Source organism: Ceratotherium simum, chromosome 4, assembly GCF_057802395.1.
Source record: "Ceratotherium simum simum isolate JZ-2026a chromosome 4, ASM5780239v1, whole genome shotgun sequence".
Taxonomy (NCBI): Eukaryota; Metazoa; Chordata; class Mammalia; order Perissodactyla; family Rhinocerotidae; genus Ceratotherium; species Ceratotherium simum.
The window spans coordinates 14,411,284-14,424,166 of record NC_141903.1 but is presented as its reverse complement, the minus strand read 5'-3'; positions in this window follow the sequence as shown (position 1 = coordinate 14,424,166).

The window sequence follows — 12,883 nt, the reverse complement described above, 5'->3', positions numbered from 1 at the left end:
TGGAGCTTTTCCAAAGGATTTATCTTCCTGGGCTGTTCTCCTTCAGATATGACTCAAAAAAAATTTTGGATGGGCTGAAAGAGAGATATTTTGAGAAAGTGATTCTGATATTTCCCTTTCTCCTTCAACTTAAACAACAATCCTTGACCTAGAGGATGATAATGATGATGATAACAGGAATAATTATGGTAATAAATAATGACAACTGATTGATGTAAACAAGGCTTCTGGTTTTGCTTATTCAGATAATTTTTCTATAATAACATTTTCCAAACTAGCATATCACAAAATAATGTTCCAAGGGATATTAATACAACTATCTCAAAAATAAATGGAGAGATAATAGAGATAGAGTATCATATTCAAATCAGCTTTGGTAATATATATTAAACAAAATTAACCAGTTTCTTTTCTGTGCTACTTTTCAGAGCTTTTAATATGCAAATGTATATTGTGATCTTCTAAAGCAGAGAAATAGTAAAAATATATACTAAAATTATTTGACCAGAATATATTATCTTTCAGAATAATGTAAATTGGGATAGTTTGGACATACGTTCAGCACATTTAAACTTATATTTTTTCAGCATATACACTTATATCAAGGCATACAATCGCTTGCTATCCAGAGTGTGAAAATAAGGTTGATATTTTATATCTGTGTGGTGCGTAAGTCTTCAAAGATGGTTGCCTTGTGTTTGGGGAAAAACTTCCAATGTTTGAATGTAAAAAACAAGTGTACTTTTAGAAATAATTTCTTGAAATGGTCTGGAAAAAAAGAGGAGAGCGAGAGGGAGGAAGAAAAGTGTTTGATAATTGGAGCATAAACAAGCAATTAGTAAATTATTGCAAATTACTGGTCATTCTTTGAGTTGGCTTCTCTGAAGCTTGTAGCCACACTATGTAACCCATCTCTGGCCACAAAATAAGACTTAATATTAAACATTTGGTTTACTAATTTACCTCAGATTTATCTGAATAAGTCTATCTTTATCTGAATAATTTCACATTTATAACTTAGATAGAGGTACAGAATCAGAACAGATTGAGAAGGAGGTGCTTGTGAGCTGGGTGGAAAACTCGCATGGGGGTGTCTGAGAAGGTGAGAGAGGAGAAAAAAGAGAAAAGTTACCATTTCCTATGAGAACATGGAGATAGAGATCACAAGAGTCAAGTGACCTTGACTAGAGCATCTCAGTGCATTGGGAGGGACAGAAACCAGATTGGAACAAGAGGAAGTAGAAACAACGATGTGACAACTCTTTTCTTTTTTTAGAATTCTTTTTTTTTTTTTCTTTCAGTGAGGGAGATTGGCCATGAGCTAACATCCGTTGCCAATCTTCTTCTTTTTGCTGAGGAAGATTGGCCCCAAGCTAACATCTGTGCCCATCTTCCTGTGTTTTGTATAAGGGACGCCACCACAGCATGGCTTGATGAGCGATGTGTAGGTCCACGCCCGGGATTTGAACCTTCGAACCCTGGGCCACTGAAGTGGAGCACGTGAACTTAACCACTACGCCACCAGGCTGGTCCCTAGAATTCTTTTTAAATGCTTCTGTGCATAAACACAGTTCAGTAAAAGTAATTATGTGGGGAAATTAGAGGCAAATGGGAAGGAGCCACCAAAATGTTGGGGACAAGGCATTTAGTATTCTAGTTTACTCCAAGAAATATTTAAAAAATACAAAATGGACTATATCTTTGGGCAATATTCCATAACTATTGCTTTATTCATTAGAAATATATATAGGGGTGTACGTGTGTGTGTGCGTGCCAAAATATTATGCTCCCAAAATACACGTTAACACCTTTGTTGAAACACTTATTTCACTTTTCTGAGGGTAGTGGTTCTCTTTAGAGAAATTAGCAGTGAACCATGATTAAGGCAGAAGACAATGAGGAGGAAAAACAAACAATTTTGAATAGGCAGCTTCAAAGAGAGCATTGGATTGTGAGTGAGCCACGAAACCTCTGTGTCACTCAATTTCTTTATCTATCAAATGGGGACAATAATAGTACCAAGTTCATAGGGTTGTTATGAAGATTCAATGTGTTAATACCTGTAAAGGCCTTGGAATACTTTCTGGCTTATAATAACTGTGCAATAAACCTTAGTTACTACTAAATGCTATTAAATGTTGTTATTGGTGCTATTCTTATAACTATTCTGGTATGGATGACAAATAAACTCATAAACACATATATAAATAACATAATTTCATAAAGGAATAAGAGCCATGAAAAAAAATAAAACTGTGTAATGGGATAGAAAACAAAAGGGTGGAAGGCTACTTTAGTGAAGGTGATGTGGTCAGGGAATGAACTCAAATGATTTGAAGCAGAATTATTTTAATACACGATATCAAGATTTGCCTAACGTTACATAACAATTTTCAGTGTAGATTTATGGATCAATCTGGAGTAAAATTTAAGCAAAATAAAAAATATAGCTGTTACTCGTAATGTGATTACTATTTATATATTTAAATGGTATTCTAATATGTCCTTACACATAGTTGGTAGTACAGATATTGAATAGTAACCTCAACAGAAATGAACATGTTGTAAAGTTTAAAATGAACATGTTAGCTATGCATAAAAGTATGGCAAGATCATTGTTTCAATTTACTATAATATTGATGAAAAGAGAACAATGAAGTTAGCCATCTATATGGGATTAAAGCATTTAGTGTACTAGTCATAAACCCATGTAAGGAGCTCACCTTTTTATCATATCGTTAGGTACAAGTGAACGTGATATTTATTATTTCACAGTCTAGCATGTTCCAGATAGACTCAGCCTCAATTTGTGTTTATGTAGTGCAAAGTTCAATTGAATTCTTCACATTCAGATATTTTGGGGCCAAATACACAGCAAAAAATATTGCTACTTTTTAACAATTTTGAGGTTTGAATCCATTGGTTTTGTTTTCTATGTTTATCCAGTTAATTATTTCTAAAAAAATAGATGTAACTAACTTAGAGATATTCATTCTGAATAGTCAATAAGTAATATATAAATCACGTCTTTTTTAATATTTGGGAAATGTGAACATACTCATCTGTAGGATAGTCTAAGAAATCTATCCTACAGTGAGCAGGCTCATAATTACTTAAACATACAAATGTTAAGTCAGAATAAAAATGTCTCAGCAGTTTAATTTGGAAATGCATATGTGTAGGTTCTTTCTTGTTTTTATAAATAACTGACTATTTTGATGGTTTCAAGACACAGTTGTATAATACTTGCATGTCTATCATGATTGAAAGCATGAGTAAAACAGAATCTATGCAAGCAGGTGCATCCCCCCCAGAATAATTGCACATTCTGTCATGTCTAATTGCTTAAGTAGTACAAAAGGCAAGAGCAAAATAGAATCCACAAATCATTCATACTCAGAAAAATTTGAAATTAAATGACAGTAAATAAATACTACTAGAATACTCTCATATTTTTCATACATTAGAAAGAATAAACAATGCATATATGCTTGCTTTACTTATTAACTCATATTACGATTGACACCTTACCAAAATCTTAAAAAATTACCAATCAATAAAACTTAACACTGCACTGTAAGTTTGTGCTACAAAGAATTTTAAGAAATAATCCTTGACTTCAAGGAATTTATAGTTAATTTAAAATACAATTTTAGTCTTCAATATTGCATGAATGCTTTTTAAATGAAGAGTGTGACATTAGGCTAATTAAAAAAATTATCATGATTGAATGCTTAGAAACTATGGCAACAAGTGTTTTAGAAAAGGAAGGGAAAATGTCCATACATATATGTATATGGACATAAACTTATGTTATCAAAACATTACTGATATTTAGAGTTGAAGTCCAAAGACATAAAATATGGTATGTGGACTCTGTTAAAAACATCTCCCTTCTATTTTGATGATTAAAGAAATGCAGGCATAGAGTATAATCTTGTTTAGTTTTTACTAAAGGAAGAAAACACCTCTAATAATCTCACTCAAATAACTTCAATTTTATGAAACAACATTGATGTTTTGTAGTGAGAAAAATGCCACCCATTGTGTTTTTAGAAGCAGGAAAGATATTCATTTGGCTGAGTTTCTTTTCTTATATAAACTTGCCATGTGTGATCATATTCTAACTTTATACCCTAGTAGTGGAACCTCTACGACCGTATATTACAAAAAGACATGTGCAATACTAAGTGAATGAGAGCAAAATGAAAATCTCCCTCTGCACTTTCCTTGATCCTTTGCTAAAATGGAGTCTATCGTCTATCAGTGGACTCTTCCTGTCACTTATATATTGGTATGGAGGCAATTCTTAGTATATAACTTAACAAGATAGAGTAATGGGTCTAAAACCTAATAGAAGACCCAATTCATGATCTAAAAGAATCTATAATATATAACTAGGGAGAAAGAGAGCATTCATTTAAAACTTAAACACCCAAATATAGAGTCAATAAGAAGAAATGTACCCTAAATACACTTGGGCTAAGAAAGAACAGAAAGTTCTTTCTTTCAGAAAGAATGGGGCTGAGTAGAGGTCTTCACAAAAGAGCTTCCAGAAATGGTTGGATTTTAGCTGCCTTTTAAAACAGGAAGCCACTTGAGTACACACGGGATTGAGGTTCACTAGATTCCAGGCCAAGGAAAACTGTATTCAAACATATGGATGTAGCAGTGAGGCAAGTAGTTTGCATTAAGGATAGCAAACTGGTGAGAGTTGCTGCAAAGGGGCATTGTAGAGAAGAGAAATATGAATCTAGAGAAGAGAAATATGAATCAATTTGAAGAACTCTGAGAATGTAAATAACGGTAACAATAGCAAGGGTTTAGTTTGACGTATGGAGCATGTTCACATGCATTGTCTGATTTGATACGCACAAACCAGACTTCTGAGACAGAAATATGACTACCATTTCATCTTATTGATGAAAGCACCAACACCTTTTCCTCTTCCGTAAAATAGAAATAACATAGTACCTATCTCCCTGGGCTGCTGTAAAAAATACATGAGATTATGCATGTAAACAGCTTATCAGGGTGCTTGGCACATTTCAGGTGTTCGATAAATAATTCTGATATTAAAAAGAAAAAGTAAAGGAAGTTTAAAGATATTGTCCCATGGGTGCACAGTTAAAAAGTAACAAGATCAAGACCATATTAAAGCCTTCTGACTCCACATTGTTTTTTTCTCATATTGCTATTTTTATATGAAAGATGCCAGGCTTATGAAATGACATTTAATTATAGCTAATATGAATTTCTCAATTTGTAAATTTTATTAAAAGAAAAGAGAACCCCCCTACCTTTTTTTTTTTTTTTTTTATCTCAGGTTAATTCCTACTGTAAGATCCAAATCAGCCCAAAGGAAAATAGCATCATCTTTGTGAACTCAGGATAAATCTGGTCAATTCAGAGTCTTCTCAGCCATGATGGAAGCACTCCTTCTTCATTTTAACCTAGTTAGGTCTCATATCTAGGAGGCATATCTACTGCCATGGCAACTGTGAGAATAAAGTAGGCAGTACTTGGTGGTCATTGTCTGTTCATGTTGTGCTATTTTTATATGAAAGATGCCAGGCTTATGAAATGACATTTAATTATAGCTAATATGAATTTCTCAATTTGTAAATTTTATTAAAAGAAAAGAGAACCCCCCTACCTTTTTTTTTTTTTTATCTCAGGTTAATTCCTACTGTAAGATCCAAATCAGCCCAAAGGAAAATAGCATCATCTTTGTGAACTCAGGATAAATCTGGTCAATTCAGAGTCTTCTCAGCCATGATGGAAGCACTCCTTCTTCATTTTAACCTAGTTAGGTCTCATATCTAGGAGGCATATCTACTGCCATGGCAACTGTGAGAAGAAAGTAGGCAGTACTTGGTGGTCATTGTCTGTTCATGTTGTTTCTTCTGAACTGTCTGTACCCCCATCTGATGAGCAGTCCACAGTGGTGACTCTGTAATCTCCAGTTAGTGATCATGGGGCCTCTCCAGGACTACAGCTCTTTCTTAGCTACTGAGAAGCACCTCTTAGAGAAGTATGGAGACATCTGAATGCTCTGGCACACCCTGTTGGAGGCACAGGAACAATCTTTTAAACTATGTTTGCCTGGAGTTGCTTCAGTGCCACCCATCTCCATTACGGTCACATCACTCTGTCTCTGTTCACCACTGTAAATCTTTTTGCTAATTTTTTTAACTGCAAAGTGAAACACAATTTCTCTCTGCTCTCATGCCCCTAAAACTGCCTATGGTTTCTGCTTTTCCCCATCTCATTCGCTAAGACAAGGAGTAGGTAAGGGCATAGGGCCGCTTCTAGAAAAACACAATGATGTCTCTCGTGCCTCTGCAATGAAGCAGAATACAAAGTCCAGAAACAAATGTATAATAAAACGCTCAATTGTTTTTTGAGAGAGATACCAAAACAATTTAATGGAGGAAAAGGCAAACTTTTCAATAAATCATGCTGAAACTAGATACAGGTATGAAACATAACTTCAACCCCTATTTCAGGGCCGACCCCATGGCTTAGCGGTTGAGTGCGCGTGCTCCGCTACTGGCAGCCCAGGTTCGGATCCCGGGCGCGCACAGACGCACCGCTTCCCCGGCCATGCTGAGGCCGCGTCCTGCATACAGCAACTAGAAGGATGTGCAACTATGACATACAACTATCTACTGGGGCTTTGGGGAGAAAAAGGAGGAGGATTGGCAATGGATGTTAGCTCAGAGCCAGTCTTCCTCAGCAAAAGAAAGAGGAGGATTAGCATGGATGTTAGCTCAGGGCTGATCTCCCTCACAAAAAAAAAAAAAAAAAAACCCTATTTCACTCCCTAAACAAAAATTAATCTGAGATGAGATAGAGTCAAACATACAAGAAAATATTGGAGACTATCTTTGAGTCATTGGGATTGGCAAAGATTTCTTAGACTAAACACAAAAAACACTAACCATAAAAAATGCATAAAGATAAATTTTTCTTTATCAAAATGTAAATAATTTGCTCATATACACAATAAGAAAAAGAAAAAGCAAGCCACATGCTGCTAAAAAACATTGGTAACATGTATCTGACAAAAGATTGTATTCAGCATATATAATAATAAGTTCATAACTGGATAATAAAAGGCAAACAAATCAATAAAACTGGACAAAAGTTTTGAAGAGACAATTACACAAAAAGGAATGCACATATGACAAGATTCTCAAGAGCCTTACTCATTGAAGAAATGCAAATTAAAATCACAATGAGACACTGCTACATATACCAACAGAATGAATAAAATTATAAAGACTGATAACAGCAAACATTTCTGTGGAAGTGGAGCAATTACAATTCTCATACAATATTGGGGTGTATAAAAAAGAGGAAAAAACACTTTGGAAAACTGGTTGCAGGTTTTTTATGTAGTTAAACTTACGTCTCTCCTATGATCCAGCAATTTTTACTCTTAGGAATTACCCAACATAAATGAATATAAATATCCACAAAAACTCTCATACAAGAATGTTCAAGGCAGGTTTATTGCTAATAGTGAAAAGCTGTTGTAGCAAATGTCCACAAACAGGAGAATAGATAAGAAAAGTGTAATATATTCATACAATGGAATAGTACTCAGCAATAAATTACAGATGCATATAACAACGTTTGGATCTCAAAAACTTTATGCTGAATGAACAATCAGATTCTAAATAGTATGATTCCTTTACATGATGTTCAAAATAGGAAAACTAACCTCTGTATTGATAGCAATTAAAATAGTATTTTTTCTGAGTGTGACCAACATTGGTTGTAAAAGGCGCAAAGTAACTATGGGGTGATGCGAATGTTCTCTGTCTTTATTGGGTGTAGGGCAAGAATGTATATATTTGTCAAAACCATTCAAACTCTATACTTCATATCTGTGCATTTCATTATATGTTAATTATATATTAATAAAAATGATATATAATTTAATTTTTTGAATTAAAAATGCTTTGAAAAAAATGTTTGTGAGTCTGGGTAGCCATAAAGTAGGTGACTTTTTTTTTTGGTGAGGAAGATCAGCCCTGAGCTAACACCTGTCCCCTTCTTCCCCTATTTTTGTACATGGGATGCTGCATGGCTTGATGAGTAGTACATAGGTCCGTGCCCAGGATCTGAACCTGCGAACCCCAGGCCGCGGAAGTGGAGCGTGCGAACTTAACCACTATGCCTCCGCCACCGGGCTGGCTCCCAGTAGATGCCTTTTGAGTAAACCTTGGTGATATTCAGTGACTTATTTAGCTATCAAGCTTTTAGTGGAAAAACGTTATGACGTTTTGACATTGTGCCCTAAAATTGATCTATGATTTTTTGAAGGATAGTTCATGTAACAGGAAAATTAGACTTTTTCTATATAGCACAAGGGGTAGAAATAGAGTCAATGGTTGGAAGTGATATAGTGATTGGAGAAAAGCAACTGCAGATCTTCCTCAACTTACGATGGGGTCAGGTCAAACCCATCGTAAGTTGAAAATATCTTAAGATGAAAATGCGTTTAATACACCTAACCTACTGAACATCATAGCTTAGCCTCACATAGCTTAAACATGCTCAGAACACTTACATTAGCCTACAGTTGGGCAAAGTGATCTGTTACAAAGCCTATTTTATAACAAAGTGTTGAATATCACGTGTAATTTATTGAATATTGTGCTATTGATAATGAAAAACAGAATGGTTGTCTGGGTACAGAATAGGTCCAAGTGTATCAGTTGTTTACCATCATGATTGTGTGGCTGGCTGAGACCTGTGGCTAGCTGCCACTGCCAGCATCATGAGAGAGTATTGTACGGAATACTGGTGGACCAAGAAAAGATCAAAATTCAAAGTATAGTTTGTACTGAATGTGTATCACTTTTGCACCATTGTAAAGTCGGAAAATCATAAGTTAAGCCATCGTAAGTCGGGGACCGTCTGTACATTAATTTAAAAAATAGAATTCAAAGCTAAACCTTGATGACTTACTTGGTCTCCAGAATTCCCTTTTTCTGAAAGGCTTCTAGCAAGAACCGGATCCCCATTTTTCAGAGATGCCCTCTAGAAGATCTTCATAATGCATAATACATGTAAATAAATCAAAAGAGCACCCAGAAGTATGTAATGCTTGGGTATGAAAAGGCCATTTGGGTATAGTTTTCTGTATTGAACACCAAGAGATTTATTTTTTTTCAATGCCATTGGGTGATCAGCTGTGAAATATGAGTTCAAGAATACTGAAATCACCATGATATTGAGATAGAATATGATTTCAGTTTGTTACTTAGCAATGGAATTGTTTCAGACTCTTTTAGTTGCAACAATTCAAATAGCATATAAGATAAAAAGTTGGTTTGTGCAACTGTAAGTTCCAAGGTCAGAATTGAGTCAAGAAATTCATGAACTTAAATGATGCTATTGGGGCCGGCCCGGTGGCACAAGCAGTTAAGTGCGCATGCTCCGCTGCAGTGGCCCAGGGTTCGCCAGTTCGGATCCGGGCGCGCACTGATGCACTGCTTGGCAAGCCATGCTGTGGCGGCGTCCCATATAAAGTGAGGAAGATGGGCACGGATGTTGGCCCAGGGCCAGTCTTCCTCAGCAGAAAAAGAGGAGGATTGGCAGATGTTAGCACAGGGCTGATCTTCCTCACACACAAAAAAAAAAAAAAAAATATGATGCTATTGGCCTACAGTCAGTCTCTCTTCCTCTTCTCATTTTCCCTCCCCGACCCTTGTCACAACTCATCTTCCTCTTTTTTTTTTCTTGGTTATAATTCTCTCTGTTTTAGTCATATTTCACTTCCAGAGAGGTGAGAGAAAGGAATTTTGCGTCATTAGATTTGATAATCCAAGAGGAAAGAGAAAACTTCTCTCTCCCTTTATGCAAATATAATACCTTAAAGGAGAAGTATAATTGCCAGGGAGTGGGTCACATGCCACCCCCGAATTAATCAATATGGCCAGATAGATGAAGTACTATGATTGATCTAGTCTGTATCGTATGTTAACCACATAAAGGAAGACGGGACTTGGGAGGAGAAGGTGGGGCTGGAGTACTGTGATTGGTAGTTGCTCCAAGCCCACAAATATTGGGGGAAGATAGTTCCCCATGGCAGTGAAGTAAATATTATCAGAATAATTGAGCAAGGGATGCTAGGTGGATTCGAACAATAGATATATAAATATAACAAAACACTCTTGGACATAATAAGTACTCTGTATCAGTTAGGGTCCAATGAGGTGACAAAAACCATGCCAACAATATGAAGGGGAAATTGACTAAAAAAATTATTAACTAGTAACCAGGGATTATCTTCGAAGAGGTTTGAAGTCCTGAGAATGCAGGAATAGCAGATATAGGAAGCCGCTATTACCTCTTATGTTGAGGCAGAGCATCTAAGGAAGAAACCACGTTGGAGGAGGTAGATTTCCTCCCCTACACTGAAATTCAAACCTTCTTGCAAGGGATATGTATGGCTGTGGCCCTTTAGATGGTGGAAATGGTTGCAGAAGTGCTGTAGGCCAGGACTGGTAGTGTTTTGAGAGGTTCAGTGGATTTGATCGGAGATGTAAAAGAAACTTTCCACTCCAAACAAATGGACTGAAGGCGTATTTTATTATATAGTGGAGAGTAAAGGCGATAGTCCGCAAACAGATCCAAATAGGTCAAATAATGAGAGGGAAAAACATCAGATCGATCGGAAAGGGAAACACCAAACCGACTGAGATAGCAGCAAATTCGAATAGATCATATAATAAGAGGGAAAAACATCAGATCGATGGGAAAGGGAAACACCAAATCGACTGAAGGGAAATGACACAAATCAACTGGAAAGAGAAACATCAAGTTGACAGAAAAGAAAACACATCAGATCGCTTACTCACAACATCCACATCCACACCCCACTGCCGGGGAGAGTCCCTTCAATTGACACGGCTAGGCGGGAATACAATCATCAGAGGTCCTGGGCAAGGCGTCCCCTCCATGGGTGAGACTCTCACCAGGCCTCAGTTTCCAGCAGTTTATATAGCATCAGTCATTTCCAGAGTAAGCAGTTACAGAGTTTGCAGAACAAGCATTTAGTGTTCCCATGCACAAATGGTTATCAGTTGCAAAGTGCACTGAGCCCCCTGGCTATCATCCCAGCCCGGCGGTTTTGTACATGCATTGTTCTCCCTGGTTATCATCCCAGCCTGGCACAGATGGCCAGTCTGTCCCAAGCTACGATGCCCAAAGAGCCTTGTAATGTTACAATTTTGCAACTATCTCTGTGGGAGAAGGGCCAGTTCCTGGGAGAAAGGCCAGTTCCCACCACAAAGAAAACAGCTTTATATTTCTTTGTGTGCTGGTGGCTGTAGGTCAATGGAACGGCCAAACATGGCTGTACTCACGTCAAGACAGGTAACAAGAAACCCCAGAATAGGGTTCATGAGATACTTTTGGCCTTCTGGGGACACTATCATTGAAGTTTCCCACCAGGATACTGGTGAAACTTACTGGGAAGCATCCCTCTGGGCTCCAGTTGAAATTTGCTGGGGAACTTCTCAACAGGATGCTGGAGAAACTCACTGGAGACTACACACCACCGAATCTCCTGCACACCTCCATTTGTTGGCAAGAAAGCAGCACCTTAGGTACAAGAAAGCAAGTACCAGACCAAGAAGAAAAACCCCTTCATTTTGCAGTGCCTCTCCAGTACTCTCTATTTGTTGAACATTGTGCCAGCTGGTAAAGAGAAATGTTTACAGAATCTAGCTTCAGTTGCACAGAGTTGTGCAATGAAGGGTAGATTTGGAGCTAAGAGGCAGTAAGTTGATAACTGACACATGTCATTTTTGCCTGATAAATCTATCTGTTCCTTTCCTATGGTCAAGCAACATGGAAAGTTGAATCATACCTTAAAAACAATTTACTGATTTGCCTTAAGACCTCACTGTCGTAGACCAAACCAAAATACTCAAATCCCATGAAATACCACCACCATTACTACTAATGCTTCTAATAATAATAGCTACTGTTTTTAATATATGTCAATCCTTGGACCAAATGATTTATGTGCATTACTTTATTTAATATTCAAAACAGCTTTATGACCAGCTATACTTATTAACCCCATATTAATGATTAATAAATTTAGATATAAAGGGTTTGAGGTCAGGGAGTAAAAGAACTGAGATTCAAATCTAGGGCTATTCATTTACTGTACAGTCATGCCCTGTAGTAACTCGCCATGAGAACCCCTAGATTACTTGGTGAGCATGGAATCAGAAGTATGGAACGTGATGAACTAAATGTTAAATAGCATTTGGTGCAGAAAGTTTAGGCAGTTATTTCATCCTGTGTGTAATGAATGGTCTTGTAAGAATAGTATTAAGCACAACACATCAGGTGTTGCAAAATGAAATGCCTACAGGAGCCAGGCTGATAATGCCTAACATTGAAGTGATACTGCAGTAAATTGTTAGTCATCCCTGGAGACTGGAGAGGGCGTGCCCATATCTAAAGGTACAGGTGCTCCTCAGTCTCATTGAATGACCACACTGGAAAATAAAACCAAGTCATCCTGATTTTTCAGGAGAGGTTAAAAAAAAAAAAAAAAAAAGGACGTTTACATGAAATATTTTATTTTTTAAAGTGTTGGCAATTAATTAAAACAATTTTAAAAAGACAGCGTGGACCACATAATACCTGCCAGCAATGGCCTGTGGTTCACCAGTTTGATGCCTCTGGCCTTTGTTCATCCAGGATAGAAGCCATCTTGTCATTGGGACAAGAAATATTCAGAATCTGATGTTGAAGACTTCCTGCCATCTTAATAATGTTTGGATGGGCGACTCCTCTTAACTGTCCAATCTTATTTATGAGTGCCATAATCTTTTGATCTAATAAT